The sequence below is a fragment of the Rattus norvegicus genome, chromosome 2, assembly GCF_021556685.1.
Source record: "Rattus norvegicus strain SHRSP/BbbUtx chromosome 2, alternate assembly SHRSP_T2T, whole genome shotgun sequence".
NCBI lineage: Eukaryota > Metazoa > Chordata > Mammalia > Rodentia > Muridae > Rattus > Rattus norvegicus.
The window spans coordinates 93,200,085-93,216,125 of record NC_141535.1 but is presented as its reverse complement, the minus strand read 5'-3'; the positions used below and the strand labels follow the sequence as shown (position 1 = coordinate 93,216,125).

The window sequence follows — 16,041 nt, the reverse complement described above, 5'->3', positions numbered from 1 at the left end:
CAGAGTGAGTGAACGCCTGCCTATCTCTGCAGCTTCACCGAGAGCAGTCCCGAATTCTTTAGCCAGAATCTACTGATGCTGATAATAAATGAGGGTGCTCAGTTGCTATTTTAACTTTACTTCTCCATGTTGGGATTTTAATTAGCTCCACTGTGCCAGATCCTTCTGCAGAGAAGCCAATTTGCATCCTATGCCCCCTGACCTCTAGCTGGCTCTAGCTTCTGCCAGGATGAGTTCTTCCATTAAGTGTAACTTGCTATCTTGGCCATTTCTTTTAATTCCCAACAGAAAGCAGAGATCAAACTGCACTTCCCACGTTCTGTTGATATTTTTCTAAGTATTTTATTAGTACAGCATGTATACTTGGCTAAGGGCCTTCAGTATGGTGTGGTAAAGTTCTCATGTGTCTTGTTCATTGCTATGCATGACTGGTTTTTGATGGGAATTTCAGGACAAAAATTACCTATTAAATGTTAGAAGACTCATTACAGCCAAGGGTTTTTTGTCTGCAATTGTACCCTCATTACCAATGTAGTACTGAGGTACCAGCTAGGGAGGCAGCTAGGGAGCCAGCCACAGAGTCAGCCACAGAGCCAGCCACAGAGCCAGCTAGAATCAGCCACAGAGCCAGCTACAGAGTCAGCCACAGAGCCAGCTACAGAGCCAGCCACAGAGCCAGCCACAGAGCCAGCCACAGAGCCAGCTACAGAGCCAGTCACAGGGCCAGTCACAGGGCCAGCCACAGGGCCAGTCACAGAGCCAGTCACAGAGCCAGTCACAGAGCCAGCCACAGAGCCAGCTACAGAGCCAGCCACAGAGTCAGCCACAGAACCAGCCACAGAGTCAGCCACAGAGCCAGCTAGAGTCAGCCACAGAGCCAGCTACAGAGCCAGCCACAGAGTCAGCCACAGAGCCAGCTACAGAGTCAGCCACAGAGCCAGCCGCAGAGCCAGCTACAGAGTCAGCCGCAGAGCCAGCCACAGAGTCAGCCACAGAGCCAGCCACAGAGTCAGCCACAGAGCCAACTACAGAGCCAGCCACAGAGCCAGCCACAGAGCCAGCCACAGAGTCAGCCACAGAGCCAGCCACAGAGTCAGCCACAGAGCCAGCTAGAGTCAGCCACAGAGCCAGCTACAGAGCCAGCCACAGAGCCAGCTACAGAGCCAGCCGCAGAGCCAGCTACAGAGTCAGCTGCAGAGCCAGCCACAGAGCCAGCCACAGAGTCAGCCACAGAGCCAGCCACAGAGTCAGCCACAGAGCCAACTACAGAGCCAGCCACAGAGTCAGCCACAGAGCCAGCCACAGAGTCAGCCACAGAGCCAACTACAGAGCCAGCCACAGAGTCAGCCACAGAGCCAGCTACAGAGTCAGCCACAGAGTCAGCCACAGAGCCAGCCGCAGAGCCAGCCACAGAGCCTGCCGCAGAGCCAGCTAGAGTCAGTTACAGAGCCAGCTAGAGTCAGTCACAGAGCCAGCTAGAGTCAGCCACAGAGCCAGCCACAGAGCCAGCCGCAAAGTCTTGAGTACAAATCTTATGACCTGGTTTAGAAAGTTGGGTGTGACCACCCTTTTGAGGAGCTTCTATCTTGTCTAGACTTGCACACTCAGGCACACTCAGGCACACGGATAACATAGCTTCTAGCTTCCCACACATGGCTGTTTGCAGGTCTCTCTAGTCCACTGGTTTCAAACTGTGGGTTGTGACCCTTTGGGCAAACCCCTGCTTCTAGATTTATAACAGTAGCAAAATCACAGCTATGAGGTAGCAATAAAACATTTATTGTTGAGGGTCACTACAGTATGAGGAACTGTATTAAAGGGTTGCCGTGTTAGGAAGGTTGAGAACTTCTGAGAGTCTAATCAGTGTTTTCCCTGTCTTTTCCATCAAGCATAGAAAAATTAATAGTATTTAACAGTATCATCAAAATCAGCCACATTTGTACCTTATGAAGCATGCATAACTCAGTTTGCCTAGAATAGACCCAATAAGTAAGCTACCTCCTGCTACTTAATACAACCTTCTTCTATTCAACACACACAGGAAGAATCTGCATGTTACTGCACTCAAAGCAGTTGATTCTGATGACAATTTACAATTTATCATTTGAAATGAACAGAGAATATGAGAAATCATCAGGTTTCTGCTCATGTAGATCATTTAAATATTCTGAATTAAAATTACCTTTATTTATCTTGTGACCTCCATGGCATGTATGTGGGTTTCAGGGGTCAAGCATAGCATCAGCCTTAACCACTGAGCAACCTTGCCAGCCTTCTACACACTGAGCTTTTGAAGGCAGGAGCTCACTCTGGACCCAGGGTGCAGTCCTGTCATGGAGAAGAGGCACTGGTAGACACTGTATTGTGTGGCATAGGGTCCTAGCTAGGCTGTGCAAGTGTAATGGAAATCTGACCTGACCCGAGCTCTAGCTCTAACTAATAGCTCTGTCCCCATTGCTCTATTACTTGCCAGCGCGCATGCTTCCACAGTTTCAGAGTGTTCTGGTGGGGAGGGCGTGGTGGCAGGGACAGGAAGCTGAGAGATCACAGTGACCTAGAAGTGTGATGAGGGTCTATTCCCCAAGCCTTCCCAAGGGACACACTTCTCCAGCAAGGTTACATTGCCCAACAGCACCAGCACCATGAGTCTGAGTGGTCGAGTGTGTGAGCCCGTGAGGGATTCAAGCCACTGGGCACGGCAGAACTTTATCTTCTTGAACTGTGAGCCCAAGTAAACTCTTCATCCCTCTAGTTACTTTTCTCGGGACACTTGATAGCAGCAACAAGAAAAGGAGCCGACACTCACAGCAGCCCCAGACTGAATGGATACCTGTGCGGTTTGAGTCCTCTCCCCAGGGTTGGGACACGGAGGCTCCTCAGGTCCAACCCAAGCTCTTTTCCCTACTCTGGTCTCTGTGTTATTTACAGCCATGGCTTCAATTCCCCTCATTTTCCCTTCATGCTGAGTATGGATACCCACCCGAGGGCTCTTTATCCAGCTTGCACATGAGCCTCTCCTGCTGTCTTCTAGGCTGGGTTCTCCACCCGCCATTAGCTAGTTAAACTAGACTGAACCCTAGGTTCCGTAGCTCTGCCTCTCTCGGCTTACCCACCTATCTAATCCATTGTCAGGCATCTCAATGTCACCATTCTGTACATTAAAGTCAGTCTCTTCAGCTTATCCTGGTTTCTGCATTCCCAGGGCTGCATTCGCTTGTTCCCCCAATCATCATCTTGGCACCGAAGGAGCCTACTGGTCCCAACATTCGTACTGCTGCTGCCCACAACCTCAGACAGACAGATATCTTTAAATGGAAAGCTTGATCACACCACAGCCTAGGGCCTTCACCTTTTTCCTACCGCTCGAGAGATATGCAAAGGAAATCATAAGCAGCCCGTTACTTCCTGACAGCCTCGCCCTTGCAAGCCTCCCTTCCATCATCCTGCTTACTCACCCCCACCACTTCCGGCATCTCTGGGACTTCTTCAGCCCACACTGGCTCTCCCCAGTTCAAGTCCACATTGCATCAGAGCAAGGGGAGGAATCTACAGTAAAGGTCACTGCCAATAGCTTCCGTGTTTCCCTCTTTTACAACACCATGTTTTCTCACGCCCACATATGTGGGACACAGACGGACTGTGTGGCACCCCTACCAGGAGATTATACCCAAGTCTGGAGCCAGGAGACCCTGGAGCTCTTCTATGGTCATGCAGCGGTCTCAGCTCCTGCATATGTGGTCAATGTTGTTGACTCTGGAGTCTCTGTTTGGGTTTAGTTTTAGTTTCTGTTTGCATAATTGCTCGGAAAGTAGGGGTTAGGATAGAGTCCATTTTCCCAAAAGATTACTGTACAAGAGACAATCATTCTCTGAACTTGAAAGTTCAACTATCATAGAACTAACAGCATACCTCAATTAACACCGCATAAGATTCCAGATCTGTAAGTGTGTGCAGTGTATGCACGTGTGTGTCTATGTGGAGCCCGGAGGATGTTGGTGGTACTGCCCCACTGCTCTCTCTGCCTTATTTCCTTAAGGCAGAGTCTGCCTTTGAACCTGGAGTAAGCAGTGCTGGGCTCATAGGTATCCATGCCCACACATGGCTTCTCTATGTGGTGCTGGGATCCGAACTCAGGTTTTCATGTTTGCACAGCAAGAGCTGTACCCACCGAGTCGTCTTTCTGCCCTGTTTCCTTTGCTTTACAGCAGATTATAAGCAGTGACAGTCACAGCATCACCATAAAGTCAATCAGTGTGTAACAGGGCTCCAGGGGACACAGATGGAAGTGAGAACTTGACCCAAGCCACGTGTCCTGAACCACCCACTCACTCACGTGTGCACTCACACATGCACTCACACCCTCACATACTCACTCAGACTCACTCATGCACTAATGCGTTCACTTGCTCACTCACTCATAGTCTCACTCGTACACTTCTTCACACACACTCGCACGCTCACACACTCACGTATTCAGTCATGCATTCACTCACTCAGTCGTGCACTCAGTCACACACTCATTCGCCCTCACTCATTTGCACACTCACACTCACACATTCACTCACATACTCTCTCACTCAGCCAACTTTGCATTCCTCACCCAACTCACATTAGTGAGATGATCTTAGCTTTGTAGACTATGTCAGAGTTATTAAACATTTTCATAGATTTTCCTTTCTTAGTAATTCAAAATTTGAAAAATTATTTTTTGTTTTAAAACTATGAGTATTTTATAAAATGGATCAATATGACAGAGAGATGAATTCTACCCAGGGGAAGTACTCTCTCTCTCTGCTTGTGATGATCTCTAAAGTCTGTTTAGATTAGAAAACATGTGATTCTACAAAGTGAAGCTCTGAGTAATAAGCCAGGGGGCCACAGATTTGACAACATAAACGCTAGTGCCCAGCAGGCAATAGCAACAATGACGTAGCCAGCGAATAGTTAGTCATGTTTCTCACTTTTGTCTGAAGACAAAACTCGGTATATATAGTATTTTTAACATTAAAAAACAAGGTGTGGAGGAGGAGCAAAAGAGAAAAGAAAAAGTAAAAGTTGGGGAGTAACAATCAGAAGGAGGAATGGAGGTAAGGTATTTCCCAACACCACCCATATGGGCGCCCACCAGATGCTAACAGGGTGTGGCGGTGCATATCTGCAACTCTAGAACAGGGGAGTCCAAATGTAGGAGGATTATGAATTCATGGTCAGCTTGACTACATAGTGTATTTGAGGCCAACCTGGACTATATGAAATCTCTTTCAAAGTGGGAGGGAGGGAGAGGAAGAAGCAGAAGAGGAGGAAGGGAGGAAGGGAGGAAGGAAGGGAGTGAACGAGAAGGAGGGAAAGGGAAGGAGAGAGATCTCCATGTGTGACAAAGCTTAATTTTCTGAAGTAGAATAGTGGCTAACCACTGGGATGTGTGAGAAAGAACCAACATTTACATCTTAGCTGTCTAAAATGTAGGGAGTCAAACACTCACTAAGCTCACGGATGCTTCATCTGTATCATTTCCAACAGCTTTCAACACGCGCACTTAGTACAAAGGGTCGACACTGAAAACCTTATGCCATTAAGGGATCTGGGAGGTCTAGTGCCAGATATCGCATAAAGAACTTACTGACAATTAGTGTGGTAACTGGAGATGTTTGCAGGGCTTACCAGGGTAAAATTCTCTTATCTTCAGCTTATCCAGCTATATGCAACTTCTAGTTTTGTAAACACATGTCAAAATATGGATTTCCCCTTACGGATATATAAATAGATTCACCAAGTTTAGAATATGAAGCCCAGATGGCCTCCCAGTCTCAACAAAGGCACTTTCCTTGCCAACATGGATTTTACGAAGCAGAGAATCAGTGTCGGGCCTGCAGAGCAGACAGAGCAGTTCTCTTAGGTGTTTCATTCCACGGTCTATAAAGCATTGTTTTAAAAATGAACACTGGATCTTCAGAACAGACAAAGCTCTCACCATGGCACGGCAGACTGACCTGCATACTTCGTGTTCCATTGAAGAGCAGCAGTAGAGGTAGATGGGACCAGATGCAGAACCCTCAGCACATCGCTGTGCCGAGTCCCTTTTCTATCTGATACCCTGAGTCTCTGGGACTCACTATGTGTGTACTTGATGACCATAACTAACCATCAAAATGATGGAATAGCTATATAAACATGGGTGCTGCAAGGCGGATGTTGCCTAAGGAGGAACTGAGCTGAGGGCTAAGGCTGCAGTCGTCCTGAGGCCTGGAGGAGTATACACTAAATTTCTTAATTACCTTGTCACAGGGACCCTTCCAATTGCCGAAGGGAACGCAGTGCTCATTCTTGATAGGGTTGCCCACAAGAGGCAGACTTGGGCTCTCTAGCCATCTTGGCACTTCGGAAAGTGGTGGCTTGGGTAAACTAGGCTGGAGTCAGCGGCAGAGATCCCACATATGACATCTGCTTTAGGGGCTTAAAACGGCCATTGTCATAAAAGGTGAATTCCTTAATGAATTACCATACTTCTACAGTGTGCATCCATGTGTGGTGTGTAGGTGTATGTGCATGTGTGTGGGAACACCTATCCCTGCAAAGGCCAGAAGATGAAGTCAGCTACTTTGGCTATGCCAGCAAACCACAGTGATGTGTCTCCAACCCCACCTCCAGCACTGTGGTCACAGGTGAACATGGAGTTACACCATGTTTATATGGTGCTGTGGAATCCAGACTCAGGTGCTTACAGCTGTACCACAAACACTCTACCCACCAAAACACACCCCTGACCCTCTGCAATGCTCCACCCACTGAGGCACACCCCTGACCCTCTGCAATGCTCCAACCACTGACACACCCCTGCCTGACCACCCCTGTCCATCTAATCATTTTTGAATAACCTTTGATGTTTTATTCATTTTGAAACAGGTATTTTTCACCCACATCACTAATTAGATATTCTAGCCGCCAGACAGATGACTGCCACTCAATACGACGCCTAGGGTTTGTGTGCACTTTATGGATCAATCTGGACTATGTGGAGCTTAAGTGGTTTGATGAAAATGCTTACACCAGTGAAATAAATCAATAAAGGTTTATTAAGAGCCCAGGTTTTGAAATGGATTCTTACCCATTATGAAAGACTATTGTTTGGGAGATGGAATGTTGTATTTTATTGTTCATGGTTCTTTCATTGTGTTGACCCTTTATGTGTGATGCACCATTGGTGCCAAGCTCTAGTAGCCCCATCAACAGACAGTCCCTGGCCCTGAGTTAGAGCTACACATGCACCCAGAGACAACCTTCCCCACAGCTGTTATCATGCTAGGCAGGAAGGCTGTGTGATGCTTAACCTCTGTGAGTCGTGTTTAATGGAGGCTCCTTTGATACTTTCAAAAGGAAGCAATATGGATTTGGATAAAGTCTTGCCTTTAATACACCGAAGAAAAGGTTAATGGTATTGAACAGGCAGCTTTTCTGGTACTTTGTGGTGTCTCACATAGAAAGATGAAACTCCATCGGACTTGTTCTTCCTAGGTTTGTGAGGTAGGTGGGCAAGATCACAGACAGTCACAAGTCTTTCCTCCGGTATCCTCCCTCACTGCATATAAAGTGACTCTACAAGCTCCTTTCAGTGAGAAACAACTGTGTCTCTACTCTTAATTCTGGGCTGGGTTTTTGATCTACTTCTACCCATGCAAAGCAGGGGGAGCAACTGTATATCCATTTTGAACCTTCTAGCATGAAGTGCGTGCATCACGGTTTATGCTTGGATCCTTGTTTTCTCTCTACAGAGCCCAGGCTGAGTGTTCGTGGACTTGGGCCCAGCTGCTCCAGTGCTTTCTCAAATCCAGTAAGCCTCTGCACACAGAAAGACGTCATTGACTGTAGGTTGATGGTGGGCTCAGAGGCCCTGGTGAGATCACTGCTGCCGAGGTAAGCCGGCAGAGACTGGAAAGACCTGGAACCACGAGCTAAGGAAGTGACTGCCTGCAAACTGTCGAGTTGTGGGTTAGCTGGTCACACAGAAAAAGCTAACAGACATGGTGTTTACATCTCTGTACTAAGCACAGGCACTGTCACTTGTCCATGCTCCACCAGCTGGGACATGAAGCTCTCTCAGGTTATCAAAACTGACATAAGGGTTCTTAGGTCACATTGCTGTCCTGACCCAGAGCACTAAGACAGAGCCCTGAGTGTCAGGTTAGAGGGGCCTTGTGGGTCATTTCTATGTCTAGTGAGACTGCTATTTGGCCGTCTCGGTCTTGCTGCTCTTAGCCCCTGAAATGAATTCTGTGTCTTTGGAATCTGCTCAAATGTAACTGCCTCTCAGGGATCTCTCATGACATTCAAAGACAGAATGACCTTTCCTGTCCTCTGGGTGATGGTAAAAGGAAGGAACACAACTGCCCACTCTTTCCTTTAATCTTGCCCTTCACATGTGACATCTCAGTACTTTTTATCAAGAGAGGAAATCTGCTTTTGCACCATCTCAATATAGATTGACTGACTGGCTGACTTGTTATGGCCAAGAAACATAGCAAAAGTGGCCAAGTCCCATCTGGGATGCCCAAGACATCTTGAATTCTCCAGGAAACCTGGTACCCTTTCCAGCATGACTACAACACCCTGGGAGGGAACCACAGAGCAGAGCTCTGTTGGCAAGTGGGTCTTAGCTGCAGCCCAGACGTGGGAGAAGGGCCCAGCTAAGACGAGCTAAGCCACACGACTTGTGTCACACAGAGGCCAGCAAACCTCCACAGGGTAAAGAGCCAGACAAATGGCTGCCTTAAGCTTGCCCTGAGGAGATAGATATGGCGTTTCTATTTTACTTCCGGTCTGAGAGATCATTTGTGGTTTTGTGGCAGTTTTAGGCCATACTTTTGATTGAGTTCTTTTATTAATAAAATGAACAAATGATGGAATGACAAAATAATCAATAAGCTATTTTTTCCCCAACAAAAGAGAACTCCAGATTTCTCCCTATAACGAGGGCTCTGGGAATTGAACCCAGGTCCTTGTGCCAGAAAAGCCAAGAACTCTGGCTTTTTTATTCATCTTTCCTGGCTTCGAATAAGATCAACCTTCATTTGCATGGGACCTGGTACTCAGCCTGTACTGTTTAACTGTCAGCTGCTATTGATTCTATGCAGGGAAGTAAGATGCCAAGCAGAAGGAGGCAAAGCCAGCATCAGCGGGGAGCCATGCATGATGTGCCTATAAGGGTTTTCACTGTCAGAACGGCAGTGCCTGTTGGAAGGAGAGGCAGGGTCAGCTTGTTTGCTCATTCTCTTTGAAGCTACGCATCTCCCCATGGCTCAAGCTACCCAGTCTCAAACAGCAATAGCATCCTGGGTTGGAGGGCTACCTTAGAGGCTTTTGACTTTCCAAGGTAGCAGTCTCAATCTCAGGTGACATTGGAAACACCTGGGAACTTTGAATAAATGCTTGTAGAGACCGGGTTAATTAGTTTTGGGTACAGCTTGCATGTGGGGATACTAAGAACCTGTGGGTGATCTTACGGAGGAGTCAAAATTGAGAACTACTCTTCAGCCTTTCCCAGACAGCTCCCCCTCCCTCACAGTCATTAACTTTCAAGGTAATTATAACAAACCCTTTTTAATGTGCTTGTAATCAAAACTCAGTGTTGATGTACTACGGCTAGGAAATAATTTCTTGTGCTAGCAATGACTGGCTCCAAAGGAAGTAAAAGTAATTACTAGATGAGGCCTGTCCCTATGATTAACTCTAAGCATAATGGGAACACTTGTCAGAACCCAAAATGTCCTAAAAGCCTCCAACATAAATGGGCATTCACCATTTTATTGGCCTAAATTAAATAACACATAACAACACTACAGACTGTATTAAATAACACGCCAAAGCTAATTATCACTTAAGTGGATAGTCTAAAGGCACATTAATCTAAACTCTTTCTCTGAAAATATATATTATTGTGTGGATAAAATCATTTTTATCACAAACTAAGCTACAATGAGTTACTTGAGTGCGGCTTTAATTTTAGTTTCAGATTCAACATGGGGCTGCCAGAGAACATGGTCTGATTTTCCTAGTGTGCAAGTGACGCTCACATGGCACTGGTGCTATTTTCAAAATTATGGTTATTTTTGGTCAAGAGTTCAAAAGTGTCAAAATTGTAAATAACCTTGCTATAGAGTATATAATATATACAAATCACTTTAATGCCAACATTTCATCCTTAGTAGATTCTGGAACTGTATTTACAAATTCACTTTTAAGGTAATATTCTAAATCATAGGTTTCCCTAAAAGAAAGACGTGGCCAACCTTTGTGCGGTTCTGTTCAGTGGAGGATTTTAGTAAGGGGAGAACGCCCACTGTCTCCAGCAGGTCTTCTTACAAATGGGCCTAGGTCAGCTGCAGTCATTTACTAGGTCCATGTAAAATGTATCTGCCCTAGTTTTTTCTAGTCCATCATTAGCATCTTATATTAGCATGCTATAATTAATAAACTAGTACTGATACACAGTTGTCATTTAATTCATATCTTCTTAGCCTTTACCTAATCAGTTTTGAAGACAAGAGTCTCATTCTGTAGCCCTGGTTGGCCTTAGACCGGAAGCCATCTTCCTGATTCCACCACACAAATGCTGGGAGGTGTGAGCCAACACCCAAGGGTCCTGATGATTGGCTTTGTGTCCCAGAATCCTGACCAGGATGGTGTGTTCCATTTAGTCGCTGCGCTCTGTTTTTCTTTCTTTGAGAGATGGGGAGGAGGGAGTAGGGCCAAGGGAGTGGGAGTCACACACACTCTTAGAGCAACAGCCACAGGGAATGGGGAGAGAGAAGTGGATGGACAACAGTGTTTTTCCTCTAGGATTCAGAGGGCAGAGTCCTACGGTTACTGCTGTCCTGTTCTCTAGCAGGAAGGAAAAGGGCACATGCTAATGAAGTAGGCTCAAGTTTCGATTATGAAAAAGACGCTGTGCACAGGAGAAAGGTTAAGTTCACAGGAATGTGACATTTGGAAGGACCTAGCATATGGTCTCTGATTTTTACCATAGATTTATTAATCCTGAAAAGCAAAGGATAGGACGGAGCATTAGAAATAACAGGCATTTCACAACCATGGGAAAAATAATTTGCCATCACTGGCTTGGGGAAAAAAATTTTTTTAAAGCCCACAGCGATTCTCTGATCATTTTCCTGCCAATGTTTATGTGAAACATTTCCCAAACAAGGCTGATTCATCTTACTCTGAAGTGAATTGTTAGATCACAACAGAGAATGTTAAAGCGTTTGTGTCCCTTACAGAGATGCCAAGCCTTTAACTCTGATCGAAGCTGCACTGTAAATGCGTTAACGCTGAAGGCTAAAAATGTCCTCCAGGTTGTCAGGCACAGAACGCTGACAGCTTTTTCTAGTACAGATGACTTGTTCTTTCAAAGTTCGAAAATAACAACTAGTTCTGATTCCAAGAGATACTGTAGTTTTCTTCAGCTAATGCAACAGAAAAGCTGCTTCTTCGAGTGGTGTGTCTGCAGCTGTCCTGTCCAAGGAATACTTCTTTAGGTATTTATTAATGCTTTGTTAAACAGGGCAGTGATGGCAGGTGGGTTTTAAAGTTAACGTTGAGAAGAGCTAACCAAAAAACTCAAAACAAAAACCAAACCGAACTGTGGATTAGAGACAACCAACCCTGGAAAACAGTGCGTCCACTCTAACTAATTCTGAACGCTGTTAGTGATGTCTGACTGTAAGGGTCGGTGTAACGGTTATCTACTATAGTGGAAGGAATGGATAAAGACAGAACTTCTAAACTGCAAGGGTGCCAAATCAGAAGATCCCAACGCCCACGGGGACGAAGGAAGAAAGTGTGGTATTTCAATAGAAAGTAGAAATTCTTGAGAGATCTCCTTTTATAAGGAAGAACAATCAATGGAACACCGGCTTCCGATGGTGGCTCGGGAACAGTGTGGCTCTCTGGCATGCAGCATGTAAAGGGAACATAAGCAGCATAGGGACTTGCAGGGACATTTAAGGACATTCATCTCAAGAGGTAATCCCCAGGGTCAGAAAGTCCAAAAGGCCTGGCTGGGTGGGGAAGTGGTGTGAGCCCTGCTTTATGACATTGTCTTCTAGTAAAAACAATCCAGTAGACTTCAGGATTCACTCTGCAATTGATCGGGCCTCATAGCCAATTGCAATGCTTACGAGGCTACCTGTCTTCAGTTGATTAATATGCATACAGTCATAAAGTAACTGTACTTATGGGTTATGGGACTGGCTAGATTGGAGCTGGACCATCACAGATCAGAGGAGGAGCATTACCTCACCTGTGTGAAACCCTGGGTTCAATTCCTGATGTTGCACAAATAGCAAACAAGCAGACCTGTGATTTGGGGCCTGGAGAGATAGTTCAGGGGTTACGAACACCCGCTGTTCTTTCAGAGGACCCAGGTTCAATCCTGGCATCTGGTTGGGGGGAAGATAACACCTGTATCTCCAGTTCTAGGGCATGTGGCACCCTCAATTTGGCCTCCCTGAGAACCAGGCACATGTTGTGCAGAATACATGCAGGCAAACCACTCATATACAGAAAATAAAAATAAATCTGAGAAAGAGAACGGAAAGATTCCAATTACAGCAAATAAAAACATTATTCCAACAGCTTCCTGAGCTCACTAAAAGTATGGTCTACTTTGACTTTCAGGGTTATAGTTTCTCACACATTATTATTTTCTTGAACATTTAGCTCATCATCTTACTTATCAAATACTATAAAAACAAAAATGAAGTTTGAACCTTTAGTACTATAAAGTGTGTACAACTCCTGGGGGATGTTGAATCCCGGTGATTTTCATGGTGCAGCTGCTAGGAAGAACTCACTGCTCTGGTCCCGGCACATTATAGGAGGTTACATAGGGTGAAGGGAAAGAAGGTGCAGGTCTTGAGGGCACGACAAAGTGGAAAGTCAGGCTAGCACGCTTTACCACTGACGGCATCTACTGGGACTGCAGCAGAGACCTGGGCCTTTCTATCACAAAGCCAGTCAGGTTCTGATTGGCCAATCAGAGCCCAGACAGGCAAGACTCAAGCATCCCACACACCAAGCAAGGCCGGCATGGTTCAGGAATGGGGACAATGTGCACGCAGCCCCCTGTGACTCACATCTACTAACACTTTTATCTTCTTGAAGCTGAACCCAAATTACCATCTAAAAGATCGTGGAAAATTCTGGTCTGGAAGCTAGGAACAGCTGTTTCTCCTGGGAATGTCTAATTGTTTGGGTTAAGAGCATCAGTAATCATAAAGTAACGAGCACAGTTCCCCTTTCAAACTGTTCATTAAAACACACGGAATAAAGTGTGCTTCGGTTCCATGCGGCACAAAGGCCTTTGTGGAATTCATCTTTACACTAACAGCTCCTCCTCTTACTTCCTGTGCCTCAGTTTACTCCTGCTCTGCTTTCCTGCCCTGTGCGGGTGGTGTGCTCCCTCTCGGACAGCACAGTCCTGAGCTCATAAAGACGCAAAGACCTTGGAGACAATCCAGTTCTATCCAGCATATTTCACAGATGAGAAACCCCAGGTCCCAGCGGCTATCATTTCAAAGTCTGGCTTGAAGGCAGGGATCCCAAAAGGAATTTATCATTTCGTTAGCATATGGTTTGTCTCTACACCATGAGAGTCTCTTTTCTCTTCTGTTCTCAAAGATGGCACCATCTAAGAGATGCTGGTAACTCTTCTCCCCACCAGAAAGAATACATGACTTAGGAAGCTCCTACAGTCTACACCTCACTTTAGAGAGTCATAGGAAAATTCTGAGAAGTCTTATAACAGGTGATCTAACTCATATTTGCAAAACATGTCTGATTATAAATTCAAAAACATTTCTCTCTTCTATTCTGGGGTTGTGGTTGGGGAACCACATCTATTAAGACTCCTTTGAACACACTGTGGGAGGGTCTGGGTTACGATGAGAGCCCAGGAATCAGGGAGGAGACAGACATGGCCACATGTTATCTGCTGACATATCAGCCTCAGCTGAGGGTACTCTTGAAGGTGGCAAGTCACGCTGTAGCAAGAAGTTCAGTCTCCTGGTGAGAGGCACTGGGCCCAGTGGGAATCCTGTCCAGGCACCTGTGGTACAATGTACCATGAGGGCCATGAAGGAAATGGCTGGAATTTTGTTTTTTAATGATCACTAACACATGCCCACTTTAGACAGAAGAAGATTATAAATTATTTTTCTACAGAGGTAAACACTAACAAAGGCAGTGTTTCCAAACATGATGATGTAATGTACTATAATGCCTCTGTGGGGGTGACTGTATGTTTATAGATCCAGCCAGCAGGCTCTGGTACAGTCCAGGGGGGCCTCCTATGATGACAGGTTACATGCACCCTAAGCCCAGATTCCACAGCTGTTGGATGCCAACGCTGACTCTGCTCTTGCCACTCAAGTCCTTACATTCTCGGAACTTGTGTTTCATCTCCAGTAAAATGGGCACCACCATGGGGTAGCTATGCAAATTGTCCCTCCCTTTCTAGGAGCCATGATGTGTCTGTTAAACAAGATCGCACCACTCTGACTTGGGGTAGCTTCCATTCACGTGCTACTTCCCAGTGGATAAGGCTGACTTATGTTCATACACAGACCTTACTCTCCCCCTTCAGGACAGCTACGGCTAACCAGTTAATAGGGTCCCTTCCAAGGATCTGGCTGCCAGTGAGCTCCTACCTCTGTCCCTTTTTGATCAGCTGTGCTCACAGGTGTGGAAAGCCAGGGCCTCTGTAGACATCCTTGTCACCCTGACACAGGCTGGAGCGGCAGATCCAGCCTCTCTCAGATGCCCTCATAGAAGGCCATATTCTATTGCATGCCCCCAGCAATCCTGTATATTTACATAAACATTTTATATTAAAAACAGACAATCTAAAATGTATCAATTGGAATAAGAAAAAGGAGGGGAAGAAGGTTGAAGAGCTTAGTTATTGGTATCTGTTATTCAATCCCAAACACTGTCATATTATTGCACTCCTCTACTCTGCCTAAGTGTACCTCCTCCTCCTTCCTCTTCCTCCTTCTTCCTCTCCTCTTCCTCCTTCTTCCTCTCTTCCTCCTTCTTCCTCTTCCTCTCCTCCTCCTCCTTCCTCCTCTTCCTCTTCCTCCTTCCTCTTCTTCCTCCTCCTCCTCCTCCATAATCACCGTGGTTTGAAGAGGTGAGGATCGAACATGGATCCTCTCGCACATGAGGCACATATGCTATCACTCTGCTGTAGCTCCTGCCCTCCTTTTACACAGTCCGGATTGCAGAGACTCTTTCTAAAGTTGTGAGCACTCTTGGCGCTCCTCGCACGGCGGGTGGCACCCTCTCTGTGTCCCCTGCCACACACTGATTACTCTCTGCACATCTCAAATATGCTGTTTCTCTAATTTGGTAGCAGATAATTGTTCCCGTGAGCTCAAAGCTAACCCGCCGGCATTGACAGGACTGCTGATGTTTGAGGAGCGACACTCGAGGCTGTCTGGAATGCGCAGGAAGCCTTTCTGAATTTCTAGGACTGAAACGCTTGATGCTGCAGCTTAGATGGGCACCCCGCTCTCATAAGGACCTTTCATGTAATACATGCATAATGCAGTGTGAAGAAAGGAACCAAGGAAAACGATTTCCCAAATTATAACTTGCATCTTGGTAATGAGAAGCTATTAAAATGTATTTTAAAAAAATCCCTAAGCTGATGTGTTTCTTAGAATTTAGCGGTTCCCACTGCTCTGCTCCCATTCTGTATGCACAGCAGAGATCCCTGCCAAGACTATTACAGTGAGCAAACAATGTCCTCTCTGTGAGAGCCGGGAATGAATAGTATCACAAAATTCTCCTCTAATGTACAGCCTACACTCCCCCAGCCCTTCCGAGAACAGCCAGGGAGGGTGAAGACAGAGGCTGGCTCTCCCTTGCCAATCTGAAACTGCTTTCCAGAAGACCAAGGGTGGGATGATGCCAGCCATATATGATCTTCTAACCAGAGAGAGTGGACAAGAAGATTTTAAATCTAGTTGTGTATTGTTTCGTCCCCGT

The 16,041-nt window shown here is 46.0% G+C and overlaps 1 protein-coding gene across 2 annotated transcripts in view; it reads right to left on the bottom strand.

Annotated features, from left to right (window-relative positions):
- Positions 1-16,041, bottom strand: part of Pag1 (phosphoprotein membrane anchor with glycosphingolipid microdomains 1) — a 141,805-nt gene that overhangs the window by 41,662 nt on the left and 84,102 nt on the right. The gene's annotated exons all lie outside the window — the stretch shown is intronic.